General features: G+C 40.8%; 1 protein-coding gene and 1 non-coding gene across 4 annotated transcripts in view; both read right to left on the bottom strand.

Moving 5' to 3' along the window:
• The window catches only part of LATS2 (large tumor suppressor kinase 2), a 78,175-nt gene that overhangs the window by 43,352 nt on the left and 19,059 nt on the right, over positions 1-15,764 (bottom strand). The window lies entirely within an intron of this gene.
• LOC112296235 (U6 spliceosomal RNA) lies at positions 15,238-15,344 on the bottom strand. Its single transcript, XR_002973862.1, has one exon. It is a non-coding gene; the product is annotated as a U6 spliceosomal RNA (small nuclear RNA).

The raw sequence follows: 15,764 nt of genomic DNA, 5'->3' as shown, positions 1-15,764 counted from the left end.
GTAGACAGACCTACCATGGTTGCCTGGATGATACTGATAAAAACAGGAATTGAGAAAAGGGAGAATTCAGCTTGCTCTGGAATGAATAGCTGGAGGAGGTCACAGGATGAATCACAGAAGAGTGGGCCTTGAGCGGGTGGAATGTGGTTGGACTGGGGGGAGCGCATTCCAGGTGGTTGGTAAACAGCATGAGTGAAGCCAGTGTAGAAGAAAGTCACAGAGCTGGATAGCAGTTGGTGTGTAGAGAGGTAGGCACAGCTGGAGCCAGCAAGCTGGACTAGTCTTGAGAGAAACAATGAAGTCTGGTAAGTAAGTGGAGGTCAGATGGTAGAAGAAGAGCAGTGGTTACCAAGAGAGTAACTGATGGTTTTGTTTTAGGAAAAGTTCAGGAAGAAATACTGGATCAGGGAGACTACTTAGAAGAACTCAGATGTACAGGATGTTAATATTGAACAGACACATTTGAAAGCTACTTAGGAGAAAAAAAATGCAGTTATTGGGGAAGGTACTCATTAACATAATGACTAAAATAGAGACCACAGTCAAAGACAAGCCTAAGAGACAAGACTCAATCTTTTTTAGAACTACTCTCAGCCTTTCTTGAGAGAATGAGACAGACAGACAGACAGACAGACACGGACGAAGAATGAGAGGAAAGGGAGAGACAAGAGAGCACACACCTTCACGCTGCAGGACAGACTTGTGAACCTAGAGTGAAGTCCTAAAAAAAGGGCTTGAATCCCCTTTCTCTGGAGGAATCTCAGAAACTTTGGCCCAAATGGAAGGGATGTAAATATGGCAGACTGGAAACAAGCATATCAAGATTTACTAACAGATTAATGATTTCCCCCCTATATAACCCATCCCCTGGCAGCCATCTGGACCCAGGTCTTTCAGCAGTGACTCCAGACTGGCCACCATTTTCCTCAATTAATAAGCACTTACTTTCTTGGTACAAAAAAAAATTACTAATAGATCCCCAGCTACAGGTTGGGACCTCTTGTGCTAACATTTCCAGCCAAAAATACCAGAAAGACAGTGGGACTGTCAAAACAGTAGTTGAATGAAGCCATTAGGCAAGGAAGAATAAAGGAGAGAAGACAGAGATACATGCACTAGCCTGAAGCTTCCTCAAAGTCACTGGAAGTTGACAGCTCCAGTATGCTCAGCCACATGCTTGTGCTTCCATTAGCTTTACAAGGCTCTCTGCTGAATAAAAGCTTCTGCAAACCACATGAAGTTGCTTTCAATTTACACTCCATGTTTACTCGGCTGGGGAGATTTTGTCACCGTTAATCATTTATTTTCGTACAAAACAACCTTTATTTCTGCCACATGAGTAATAATTCTTCTAAAATGAAATGTCATAACCAGCCAAATATGTCAAAACCACAAGGGCACACACATTGCATGGTTTACAGTAAATCTCCTCCGGGTGGTTACTGGGAGGTAGAGGACCTGCAGCCCAGAGACTGCCAAGAGATGACAAATCTCACCATGAAGCATCTGAAATCCAGCTCTCCAGCCACTCACAAATTTTCCAGATGGATGACACACAACACCATCTTTTCCATGCCTGCCATATGCCAGGCACTTAACAAACAATTTTTTCTGGTCTGTGGTACCACCCATGAGAGAGAAGTAATTTTTGTTCCAGGTGGGTAGAAGATGAAGAATCTGGTGACACAGCAGTGCAACACCTGGTTATACTCTGGTTTCCTAACCAAGATCTATCTTCCCTTTCTTCCTTACTAACAGAGCTCTGTTTTGTTAGGGCAGCCATATGCCCAACTACACATTTCCAAGGCTACTTTAACCTCTATGACCCAGTGACTAGCATGTGGTCAATCAGATGCAGGGAAAGCTTCTTAAGGAAGAGTCAAAGCTAGGGCATTGGGAAGCCTGTTCTTGTTGCCTCCACCTGCTTCTGGCATTCAATGATGACTACAGAGGTGCCACTTGGTACACGTGAAGATGGTACCCTCTTTATTGGGACTGCAGAACAGAAAAAGAGGAGGAACCTGGGTTCTTAGTAACACCATAGAACCACTATGCCGGCCACTCGGTGCCAGCTTTGAGCCTTCATTTTCACTCTGCATTAGATATGGGGACCTGTGACCAGCAGCTTAATTCAATTCCAAATCATACTTAAAGGAAGCTTAGTCAGAATCTAATACAGAGTCTGTCTGATCTAAAGCCTGATGAGAGCTCATTTTTATCCATGGCTATGCTAGAGCTGGGGGAAACGGCATGGGGATGGAAGTGTGGTACAAAGAGAAGACAAATTTCCTGTAGTTTCCCATAACTATAGAAAAGATACCAAGAATATTTATAAAAATTCCAATTGTCACACTGAGAAATAAGTATTACATAAAATTACAAATTGGAAAAATATAATTTTGAAAACAACTCCCTTCCAAATAATATATTCCAAATTATAATAAAATAAAATAAATATATTTTATTTATATTTAAATATATAAATATATTTAATATAAATATATTTTATATTCCAAGATGGGTAAAACCTAACATAAAAATTACATGGCAGGGCTTCCGGCCAAGATGGAGGCGCAGGTAGACACACTGTGCCTCCTCGCACGACCAAAAGACGGACAAAAACAATTTAAAAACAAAAACAACCAGAACTGACAGAAAATCGAACTCTATGGAAGTCTGACAGCCAAGGAGATAAATTAGAAACATTCGTCCAGACCAATAGGAGGGGCGGAGATGGGCAGCGGGGGCGGAGAGGACTTGTAGCAAGGCGGTGGCTGGCGGACCCAGCGAGGTGGTAGACTGTGGAGCGGGGCAGGCCAGGCTGCAGCTGGCAGACCCGACAAGGTGGTGGACAGACCGGGCTACCCCACATGCGCTCATAGATAAACCGGAAGGAAAAGTGGGGAAACGAAGCAGACCGCAAAACCCAGGGCTCCAGCGCACAGAAATAAAGCCTCAAACCTCTGATTGAAAACACCCGTGGGGGTTGGGGCAGCAGCAGGAGAAACTCCCAGCCTCACAGGAGACGTCGCTGGAGAGACCCACAGGGGCCTAGAGCGTGCACAAGCTCACCCACTCTGGAATCAGCACCAGAAGGGCCCAATTTGATTGTGGGTAGCAGAGGGAGTGACTGAAATCCGGCAGGGAGTGGAGCAAGCGCCATTACTCCCTCTCGGCCCCTCCCCCACAAACAGTGTCACAGCTCAGCGACCAGCGTTACCCCGCCCCGGTGAACACCTAAGATTCCGCCCCTTTATGTAACAGGCACCCCAAGACAAAAAAAAAAAAAAAAAAAGACCCAAGGAAAGAACAAATCAAAGCTCTAGAAAACATACAACTAAGCAACGAAGACATAGCCAACCTATCAGATGCACAGTTCAAAACACTGGTAATCAGGAAGCTCACAGAATTGGTTGAATTTGGTGACAAATTAGATGAAAAAATTAAGGCTATATTAAGAGAAACAAAGGAAAATGTACAGGGAACCAATAGCGATGGGAAGGAAACTGGGACTCAAATCAATGGTGTGGACCAGAAGGAAGAAACAAACATCCAACTGGAAAAGAATGAAGAAACAAGAATTCAAAAAAATGAGGAGAGGCTTAGGAACCTCCAGGACATCTTGAAACGTTCCAACATCCGAATTATAGAGGTACCAGAAGGAGAAGAGAAAGAGCAACAAATTGAAAACCTATTTGAACAAATAATGAAGGAGAACTTCCCCACTCTGGCAAAGGAAACAGACTTCCAGGAAGTCCAGGAAGCTCAGAGAGTCCCAAAGAAGCTGGACCCAAGGAGGAACACACCAACCAACATCATAATTACATTAGCCAAGATGAAACAGAAGGAGAGAATCTTAGAAGCAGCAAGAGAAAAGGACACGGTTACCTACAAAGAAGTGCCCATAAGACTGTCAGCTGATTTCTCAAAAGAGACCTTACAGGCAAGAAGGAGCTGGAAAGAAGTATTCCAAGTCATGAAAGGCAGGGACCTACATCCAAGATTGCTCTATCTAGCAAAGCTATCATGTAGAATGGAAGGGCAGATAAAGTGCTTCTCAGATAAGGTCAAGTTCAAGGGGTTCATCATCACCAAGCCCTTATTATATGAAATGTTAAAGGGATTTATCTAAGAAAAAGAAGATCAAAAGTAGGAACAGTAAAAATGAAAGCAAACTCACAGTTATTAACAACCACATCTGAAACAAAAACAAAAGCAAACTAAGCAAACAAGTAGAACAGGAACAGAACCACAAAAATGGAGGTCACATGGAGGGTTATCAACAGGGGAGGGGGAGGGGGAGAGAGGGGGAAAAGGTACAGAGAATAAGTAGCATAAATGATAGGTGGAAAATAGACATGGGGAAGGTAAGAATAGTATAGGAAATGTAGAAGCCAAAGAACTTATATGTATGACCCATGGACATGAACTAAAGGGGCAGAATGTGGGTAGGAGGGGCTATGCAGGGAGGAGGGGAGTGAAGGGGGGAAAATGGGACAACTGTAATAGCATAATCAATAAATATATTTTAAAAATTACATGGCAAATGCATTTTGCTTCAAACTTGGAAACTATGAACTTTTGTAACCAAATTTTAATAACAAAATAAAGAGAAGCTGGGTAGTGACTATAATAATGGATGTGGCTTTTTGATGTTAAGTTTGAAATAAATAATTACTCTATTAAAAATAGTTCTAAAAGACGCTGTTAAACAAAACTTAAAAATTGAATTTCCTTATTGGGTTTTCACTTCTTTTGACATCCAATGGAGTGGCAATGACAGAACCAGTGTAAGAAGCCCCACACAGGATAGATGCAAACAACACAACTTAGAGCCCTGCTCCCAGGACCCAATCTACTCCACACAGAGTGAGGTCTAACCTGGCTACATACAAGTCGCCACTCCATTAAGAAGGGCTCATACCTGGGACCCATTCTTCACCAAATGAATTCAATCTCTGGGGTGAGGGCCTGGGCAACAGTGTTTTTTCAACACTCCTCAGGTCCTTTTACAGCACCATCGTAACACCTGCCGGTGCAGCACCAGCTAGAGAGTAAAGCATGATGCTACAGAAAGCCCTGGCCTGTGTGGCTCAGGTAGTTGGAGCATCATCATCCCAAAACCAAAAGGTTGTGGGTTCCATTACCAGTTGGGGCACAAGCCTAGCTTGTGGGTTTGATCCCTGGTCAATCCCCAGTCTGGGCACAGAGGGCAACCAATCGATGCTTCTCTTTCGCATCAATGTTTCTCTCTCTCTCTTTCTCTCTCAAAGCAATTTTTAAAAATGTCCTCGGGGAGTGGTTCCGGCAGGGGAAAGTGGTGGTGGGAAAATGGAGACAACTGTATTTGAACATTAATTTTAAAAAATCACTTTAAATTAAATAATATATACATCCTCAGGTGAGGCTTAAAAAAACACACACACTGCTACAGAATAGATGACAATGACCATTCCTCACCTCTGAGGATGGCAAAACCCACCAAATGGGTCTTGCAGTAAGTATCCAGGTAGGATACTGCTCAGTGTTACATAACAGGTGGCAAGTAAACAACATTTGTGATCACCCAACAATTTACACATATGACACAGAGAAAACACTGATGTTTGTACTACATGCTAGGATAAAGGGAAAAAGGTTGCCTGAAGTAGAGGCCAGAACCCAGGTTTCTAGGACAGCAGGAACCAACTCTTCCACAAACCTGTAGCTTATTATTCCTTAACACCTGCCAGGAAGCTCTGCTCTGCACACAAAACACTCTCCTATAGGATACCAAGCTGGATGTCCAGCTGTTGCTTCTCCTGGGATTCTGATGGCATGTCCTCCTCCCTGGGGAACAGGCCTTGCTATTGGTTTGCCAACTCCCTGCTCCCACCTTCAGGTCCACCAGGACTGCAGATTCCTGGGTCAGTCTAGGACCTGTATCAAGGAGGAGAGAAAAGATGTGTTCCTCAAAAGATGTATTTTGGTCTTAATGTTCTAGACTTTGCATTTCATTTTAACAGGAAAATAGAGCCAATCTCAGACACTTAGTAAGAGGCCCCCTCACAATGTGACATTTTTCTGCTACTTAAAACTAAAGAACTGTTACCACTTTCTTTATTATCACATAGCTATTGCCACAATTAAGAATAAAGGACAGCCCTGGCTGGGTAGTTTGGTTGGTTGGAGAAGTCATCCTGATAGACCAAGGTTGCAGGTTCAATCCCCCGTCAAGGCACAAGAAGCAACCAATGAGTGCACAAATGGGTGCAGCAACAAATCAATGTTTTTTTCTCTTTCTCTAACCCTTCCTCTCTGTCTCTAAAAAAAAAAACAAAATAAAACAAAACAGAACCATCAACAAAATGATAAGGCAACCTACTAAATAGGATAAGATATTTGCAAATCATGCATCTGATAAGGGGTTAGTATCCCCAAAATATAAAGACCTTAACTCAATAACCAAAAAAAACCCCCCAAAAAATCCAATTAAAAAAATGAGCAGAGGATCTGAATGGACATTTTTCCAAAGAAGATATATAGATGGCCAATAAGATACCACCTCAAACCTGTTAGAATAGCCATTATCAAAAAGCCAATAAACAAGTGCTGGCAAAGATGTAAAGAGAAGGGGACCCTTGTGCACTGTTGTTGGTGAGAATGTAAATTGCTGCAGCCACTATGGAAAACAGTGTAAAGGTTCCTCCAAAGATTTTTTTTTTTTTTTAATTAGCTTATGAACCAGTAATTCTACTTCTGGATATTTATCTGAAAAAAAATGAACATACTAACTCAAAAAGATATCTGCACCCCATGTTCACTGTAGCATTATTTATAATAGCCAAGATATACAAGTAACCCAAGTGTCCCAAGATGAATGGATAAAGATGTGATATATATAAACATACAGATATTGAATACATATACAGACACATACACAATGGAATACTGTTCAGCCATAAAAAAGAATGAAATCTTACCACTTGTGACAACATAGATGGATCTTGTGGGCACTATGCTAAGTGAAATAAGTCAGACAGGGAAAGACAAATACTATATGATCTTTAAAAAAAAATCTTAACAACACAAACACCCTAAATTCATAGATACAGAGAACAGATTGTTGATTGCTAGAGGCAGGGTAAAGAAGGGGGGAAGAAATGAGTGAAGGGGGTCAAAAGATACAAACTTCCAGTTATAAAATTTGTAAGACATGGGGATGTAATATACAGCATGGTGACTATAGTAAATGATGCTTATGATATATTTGAAAGTTGCTAAGTAAGATCTTAAAAGTTCTCATCACAAGTAAAAAATGTGTAACTATGTGTGGTGATGGATATCAACCAAACTTACTATGGTGATTATTTCACAATATATACAAATATCAAATCATTATATTTTATGCCTGACACTACTACAATGTTGAATACAGAACTATTAAATTGACAAAAAATTGGTTTTTGTTTTTTTTTTTAGTAGTAGTAATAGTATTCATTATTGCCCAGGTTGTAAATATAAGTGCAATTTAATAATCTTTAAAAGAAACTTGGAGATACAAATAAAAACTATAAAAATACTCTAATCATTTGCCCTAGTAATTCCATGTCTAAAATTTATTCTAAGGAAGTCAGTGATATCCATAAAGTTACGCAGAAGGATGTTCATCGCCAGTGTTAAATTAATTAAACAGTGAGGCCATGAGACAGAGGTGGTTCTAATGCCTCAGTAGCCCATGTAAGCAAACCCAAACCTAAGCCTGTAAGTGCCCCAAGGTTACAACACAAAAACCTAAGGACAACCAATCACAAATAGCCAACTCACCTTTCCCCATTGAGGCAGGCCCTAAACTACAGCCAATCAAATGGTTTCCTTGCTTTGCTTCTGCCTTTTCTCTATAAAAGTCTCTTCCAAAGAAACTCCCAGTCTCACAGGAGAGTCCGTAGGAGGGGCCCATGGGGTCCTAGAACGTACACAAACCCACCCACCCAGAAATCAGCACCAGAAGGGCACAATACACTTGTGGGTGGGGGAGAAGTGACTGAAAACAAGGCAAGAGCTGAGCAAGCAGCACTCTCTGACCCCTCCCCCACAGACAGTGACACAACTCAGCGACAGGCCCTGGCAAATTCCTAAGGCTCTGCCCCCTACAATGTTACAGGTGCACCAAGAAAAAGAAATACGACCCAAATAAATGAACAGATCAAAACTCCAGAAAAAGAACTAAGTGATGAAGAGATAGCCAACCTATCTGATGCAAAGGTCAAAATACTGGTAACTGGGTGCTCACAGAAGTGACTGAGTATGGCCACAAAACAAAGGAAGAAGTGAAGGCTATACAAAGTGAAATAAAGAAAAATATACAGGGAACCAACAATGAAGGGAAGGAAACCAGGATTCAAATCAATGACTTGGAACAAAAGAAAGAAAGAAACATTCAACCGGAAAAGAATGAAGAAATAAGAATTCAAAAAAATGAAGAAAGGCTTAGGAACCTCTGGGACAACTTTAAGTGCTCCAACCTCTGAATCATAGGGTGGGTCAAAGGAGAAGAGGAAGAGCAAGAAATTGAAAACTTATTTGAAAAAAAAATGAAGAAAAACTTCCCCAATCTGGCAAAGGAAATAGACATGCAAGTCCAGCAAGCTCAGAGAGTCCCAAAAAGTTGGACCCAAGAAGGAACACACCAACAAACATCATAATTACATTACCCAAGATTAACGATAAGGAGAAAATCTTAAAAGCAGCAAGAGAAAAGGAGACAGTTACCTACAAAGGAGTGCCCATAAAACTATCAGCTGATTTCTCAAAAAAAACCTTACAGGCAAGAAGGGGCTAGCAAGAAATATTCAAAGTCATGAAAGGCAAGGACCTACATCCAGGATTACTCTATCCAGCAAAGCTGTCATTTAGAATGGAAAGGCAGATAAAGTGCTTCCCAGATAAGGTCAAGTTAAAGGAGTTCATCATCACCAAGCCCTTATTAAATGAAATGTTAAAGGGACTTATCTAAGAAAAAGAAGATCAAAACTATGAACAGTAAAATGACAACAAACTCACAGTTATAACAACCAAATCTAAAAAACCGAAAATAAAAACTAAGCAAACAACTGGAACAGGAACAGAATCACAGAAATGGAGATCATATGGAGGATTATCAGTGGGGGGGTGGGGGGGAGATATGCAGGGAATAAGAAGCATAAATAGTAGATACAAAATAGATAGGGGGAAGTTAAGAATAGTATAGGAAATGAAGAAGCCAAACAACTTATATGTATGACCTATGGACATGAACTAAAGAGAGCAGGGGAATGCTGGAGGGAGGTGGGGTGCATGGCTGAGTGGGATAAATGGGAGAAAAGAAAATGGGACAACTGTAATAGCATAATCAATAAAATATACTTAAATAAAAGTAAGTCTCTCCCCAGCTCCTGTGGGCAAAGTGCTCCTAATCACTTCCAGTTTAGTGCTGTCTGTTTCAAATAAATTTTTTCTCAAACTCAGTTCTCCTTTTAACAGTAGCTACTTACAATAAATTATAGAACATCTACTGGAACATGGAATACAATGCAGATGTTAAGAATGAAAGTATTTATTACAAAATGTTTATCCCATCGCGTATGCATCAGATATTTTTGAGAATTTGCACAGTTCTAGGTCCTAGAGAATGGTGACCAGAACAAAGTCACTACTTCATGGGGCTTGAAATCTGTAAGGAGAGATGGATGTTAAAGAAAATACATAACTACTTAGTAACAAATTCTGATGAATGCTATGAAGGGAAATTACAATGCTATGAGAGAGCAAAACAGAGGGATCTGTTTGAGATTCAGGGATCAGAAAGTCTTTCTGAGTCCCTGACATAAAGACACTCCTTCGAGGGGGAGTGGACATTACCCATTCATGGGCCAGTGTAGAACAGTCTGGGAAAAGGCAGTAAAGCTGGATGGGCCAGAGCACCAACTACAGGAAAAGTGGTGTAACCAGAGGCCATAGGGTGGACCCTGTCTGCCCCATCAAAACTCCATGCCAAGTACAGTAGGAAGGGTTTCCAGACGGGAAATGACACAATCTTTTCCATTCTAGGATGATCACTTGGAGGGCTCTGTGCAGTGAACAGACAGAGAGAAGGGCAGGGGAGTAGTTAGGGGGCACTGGCACCTCAGTGAGCAAACGTGGAGGCTTGGCAGCGGGACGGAGGAAGAGGTGGATGGGTGCCTGAACCGACTGGGCTCGGCAGTATCTTAGATAAATATACATGTACACATTCTGTAACAGAAGAATTTGGGATCATACTATATATACTGCTTTGTGATCAACTCTTTTCCACCTGTCACCATTGGTCCATCCCTCCTCACTTTTCTTAATTTCCTCTCATTAGAAAAAAATTTGGCAATGTCCAGAGTGGTCACATCTGGGCTAACAGAATTATAGGCAATTTTTATTTTATTTTTATACTTTTCTATATTTTCCAAATTTACACAATAACACACATTACTTTAATAACCAGAGAGATGCCTGGGAGAGGTATATGTCACAAAGGTATGATTTGTTTGTGTTTTGTCAAAGTATTTTTAAAATCCTACAGTTTATCTTTCCGCAGGGCCAAATTTAATTTGAAAGTTAAAAAAAAAAAAAAAAGGGGGAAAAGGAAAGGAACTGCTACACCCAAATCTATTGTAATACAATTTCCTGTGACATTACTGACATTCCTAGATTTAAGGGTTTCTTTTTTCCTTCTCCTCATATTAATATTTCAAGGTAGCACTTGGTGTTCAGTAACACTGAGAAGTCAGTTCTATCCAAGAGAAACGACTTTGTGTTTTTCGTTAGCAAAATGCCTATATTACAGTGAAGTAATCCTCAGGCAGGATCTTGTCTCTGAGATAAAGGAAGAGTGGCTTAGTGTTAGCCTTTCTCTCAGCATCTCTACAGCTTTCCTGATGGTGCACATTGTTAGAGCTAAACAAAGTAAATGATGAAAAACCATATTTCTGTCCATGTCAACATCTGGCAAGTGAGCTAGGGCTGCTGTGATTTTCATTCCATGGGTTCATCTCTGCAAAGCTCTCTATTCCCCTCCGGCTGAGCACATCCCACGGGCACTCGGGCCCCAGGAGTAGCTGCACACAATAAGGGAGTGGGCTGAGCACTGCAACCTGCCAACAGAGGCCCAACACACCAGGTCCCTAGGAGTTAGAAATAAATGATTGTCTCCTATGCAGCTGGAAGAATCAGGAAGACCCTGTGGTAAAAGGAATTTGAGTTGAACCACAACAGATGCCCATATCCACACACAGAAAGGTGGAAAGCAACATTACCAGCTAACAAAACAAGGTGTCTGAAGTGCCCTACAAGAAGCCACTGGAAGAGTGCCTGGGAGCAGGCCAGACCATGGGGCAGAGGAGAAAAGTGAGAGGGGTTCCCCAGGGAGGACCAGCTTAGTGGGCTGCAGGGGTAAGAGCCAGAAAGGAAGAAGTCCTAGAGAATAACCTCTACGGGATAGGACACACATCAGCAAACACAGCACTGACAATGGCTGCAGTCCACAGTGAGGAGATAAATAGTATGCAGGGGCCACACTAAGAGAGCACTGCTGTCCCTCTCACATGCACATCTAACTGGCACCTGCTGGGAACTTGGGTGAATAACAGCGGGGCAAGGCAGTGGGCAAGGCAGAGCTCCAGCCACCAGTCTGACCCCTGAAGCCATCATACCCTCTGAAATGCTGGGACAGCCACTGGAGTCCATGTCAAACCACTGCTGTATGGTTTCAGTGAAGTTGCGTGTGGCCAGTGCTTGCCTGTAGGCTGTTCAAACACCAGGTGTATCCTGAGGGAGCCAGGGGGGAGGAATCTGAGGGCTCCAGCAGGCCTCACCCCTCAGCAGGTCTCTCATTTTGCAAAAGGTCCTGGCTCGAGGATTAACATGTAGGATAGGCTGAGAAGCTTGACTTTCTGCACTTTTTAGCTTGAGAATGCGAAGAATTCATCCCCTTTTCCTACTAACCTGATCACCCTGACTTAGTGCTGTGACCATTGTTCTCAGGAAGCCTGCCTCTGAATGCACATCCTGACTATTGGCTTTTTTTCTTCTGCTGAATTTGGCATAATAAATCTATTTGTTTGTTTACATTTCTTTCTAATCTCACTCCATTAAAGATTTAAATCACTTAAATACATACAATATTAAATCAGAATTAGGAAAGTTACACTAACACAGAAATTCAGGACCAGAGGAACATAGCACGCCAGGCCAGGGCCCTAAAGAGTCTGCAAAGCTGCCAGACCTGGCACCCCTCACACAGATCAGTGAGACTCAGGGAGGTCAGGACGCAGGCTGTCCGAAGAGAAATAGCATATGGCAACTGCTCAAAGCATTTCCTACTGCACACGTCTGAAGGAAATCTCTCACCTGTCTTCCTCCAGGAGACCCTCACACACAGCTAAGGGTCTGGGAGTCACTGAATCAGTGGCTGGCTCCCCCAAGTCCTACCTTCCCTGCACGCTCTGTACTCTGAGTGCAGTGGGCACCCTCACACCTGTTAGCTCCCTGCCATGCACTGAGAACACAGGTCACATCTTCTGAGAAGCAGAATTGTGCATATATTAACATCACTGCAAAATCAAACAAGTGTTTTTTAAAACTTTGTCAGAAAGAAAAAGGGAAAACCTAGTAATTTGGGCATTTGAAACCATAAAGATGAACAGAAAAAGTGAAACTAAAAGTTGTTTAAAAAAGCGAAATTAAAATTATTACTTATTTCAGTAATAAGAGTATCTAATGACACAAAATATGACACTCATAACCAAAACATCTGTCCCTTCCTTACGTCTGTATTTAAATAACAGCTCCTTCCTTCAGGAACATTACTCTATTGATCTCAGGGTTTTTTCCCATAGAAATGTTCATGTCCTTAGTACTTTATGTGCAAAAGATTTATGAACATTGTATCATTTGACATTACATTAAATCATTACATAGAAAATTAAAGTCCTTTACTTTTCTAGAAATTTTTATTTTAAAATATTTTAATTAAAAATACACCTGTAACTGATAGTTACACGGGTATAATTTGCTGGGTTAAAGTCACCGAGCTGTATGCTTAGGAACAATGTACTTTTCTAACATAATTTTATTGTAACAAAAAGTTTTTAAAAAATACTCATCTAAAAACGTTAAAATATTTTCACTAAGTCTCAGTCCAAATAAAATGGAAAAATGTGTGTGTGCACATGCAAGAGACAGAATACTGCATATGAAAGTGTGCATCACACTAAGCCACCTGTTAAGACCTCAGGAAAACACGGAGTTTATTGCTATTCTAATGAATACAGGGTTTAAAATGATACTTAGACCCAAACTACCCAAGAGAACAAAACTGAACCTCAATTAAAAAGCACTACGATAGGAGACAAACAGGAAAAGATCCAATAACAGGAATTCTCTGTATCTGTTATATTGGAATTTGAACAATCTGCTTTATTCAAGACACATACAGCTCTCAAGGTGCTGTTGGTATTTTTCTCTCACATGATCTGGGTTCACACAGTGACTTTCCAACTAAAATTCTCTGAAAGCAAAAGCACTCTATCAGACCAAAAAGTCTGAGTTGGAGGGTAACCATGAAGGCAGAGCTGTTTTAAATTATAAAGTAACACTATACACCAAGCTGATTTGGAACTTTCCTGGTGTTGTGATCCTCGATTTAACTGTATTTGTATTTTACTGTATTGGAAACAGAACCAGCTTCATTATTTCTTACACTATAATTATCACTAATGGATTTTATCATAATAAGATCCCACCTGTATTTTGGATCATTTGCTTGAGTTGTTTCTTTTTGTCACAGCTGCAAAAAGCAACAGCTCTGATCACTTCTTTTGTTGGCAAGTGATTTCTAGAAGTTTCGGCTTTGCCGTTGGGCTTCAGGTCTCGTCTCAGGTCAGCATTTCCCCAGGACCAATCCCTACTTTCAAACCACCCAGCTGCGCTTATCAGGGCCAGTATTTGGCAGCATATCTAACTTCATATATTCACAGTGAGAAAGGTCACACCTTTACTGTCAGTTCCTACTGCTGGAACATTCCACAGCACATCATTTATGATCCTGAGCTTCATAAAAACAACTCTCAACATGACAATGCTCACATAAACAAGTTAGTCCCAGCATATCCCCAGTGTCAAGAAAGGCCCTGCGAAATATTGGTTAGTTCCATAAACGTATCATTCAAGAAATGATAACTCTCCAGGCAAGTTCTATGGTAATGAACTACAACGATAGGGTTGAGAAGACTTTGGGACATAAAACAGGGCACTGTTAGCCTTCTCCTGTGACTGTGATGCCAGGAGTGCAGAATTAGGTTATTTCTAGGAAACTGTAAGTGCTAAAGCCATCCTGATGTGCCTTGACCATGAAATCATAATAATTTTCCAAGGCAGCAAAAACACCTACCTTATTTCCATTTTTGTGCAACTGTGACTTTTAAGATGACAGATGATAAAAAAGGACTGGCTCTCAGAAGTCATTTTATAAAGCAACTACATTTTTACTAATTACATTTTACTAATTACATTTTTACCTTGACTTGACACTGGCCCCATTTTATTTATTTATTTATTTTTTGCATTTTTTATTTTTGTTTTTCTTTTTCTTTTTTTAGTTCGAATTATCAACAGGATGAAACTTCTAAATTTCTTTTTTTTTTTTTTTGCCTTTTTTGTTCTTTTCTTTTTTTTAATTTTTATTGTTATTCAATTACAGTTGTATGCCTTTTCTCCCCATCCCTCCACCCCACCCCAGCCGAACCCCCCTCCCTCCCCCTTTTCTTTTTTTTTTAAAGATTTTATTTATTTTTTTTTTAGAGAGGGGAAGGGGGAGAGAAAGAGAGGGAAAGAAACATCAATGTGTGGTTGCATCTCATGCAACCCCCCACTGGGGACCTGGCCTGCAACCCAGGCATGTGCCCTGACTGGGAATTGAACCGGCAACCCTTTTGGTTTGCAGGCCCACGCCCAATCCACTGAGCCACACCAGCTAGGGCTGTTTTTCTTTGTCAATTACAGTTTACTTTCGATATTTTATATTGGTTTCAGGTGTACAGCATAGTGGTTAGACAATCATATACTTTACAAAGTGTCCCTCCCCCCAATATTTCCAGTACTCACCTGGCACCATACATAGTTATTAAAAATTATTGACTATATTCCTTATGTTTTACTTCACATCCTTGTGACAATTTTGTAGTTAGCAGTAAAAATATGGAGCACTTCACGAATTTGCATGTCATCCTTGCACAGGGGCCACATTAATCTACTATGTTTGATTTCAATTTTAGAATATGTGCTTCCAAGGCGAGAACTGGTTCCATTTTATATGGCCCTGCCCCTCAGCCTGGATTTTATTCGGTTTTATAAACTGCTATAGGATCATAAAGGTACAGCTCTAAGTTGTATATTTATGCATGATAAGTGCCACCTCTGTTAATGTGTCCTTATTCTTAAGCAACTGAGAAATCAGCCTGTGCTACCACCATTTCCAAGATTTTTCTAGTCTTTCTGATTCCTTAGTATGCAAAGTTAGATGTCACATAGTTACAATACATCTCCCATAACAGCATATTGAATATTTTTTAAATACGAGAAAACAGCGAAGGAATTGCCAATTTGTGTTAATCAACCTTCCCCTTAACTAAGTAAAAATGCACAAACCAAAAATAAGATAAGGGAAACCAGTCTCTTCCCCAAGACATCTCAGAGTAAGTCCAACTAAATCCCACAGA

Source organism: Desmodus rotundus, chromosome 3 (genome assembly GCF_022682495.2).
Source record: "Desmodus rotundus isolate HL8 chromosome 3, HLdesRot8A.1, whole genome shotgun sequence".
In the NCBI taxonomy this organism is placed as follows: Eukaryota; Metazoa; Chordata; class Mammalia; order Chiroptera; family Phyllostomidae; genus Desmodus; species Desmodus rotundus.
Note: the sequence above shows the minus strand (reverse complement) of the source record. Positions and strands in the feature narration are given on the sequence as shown.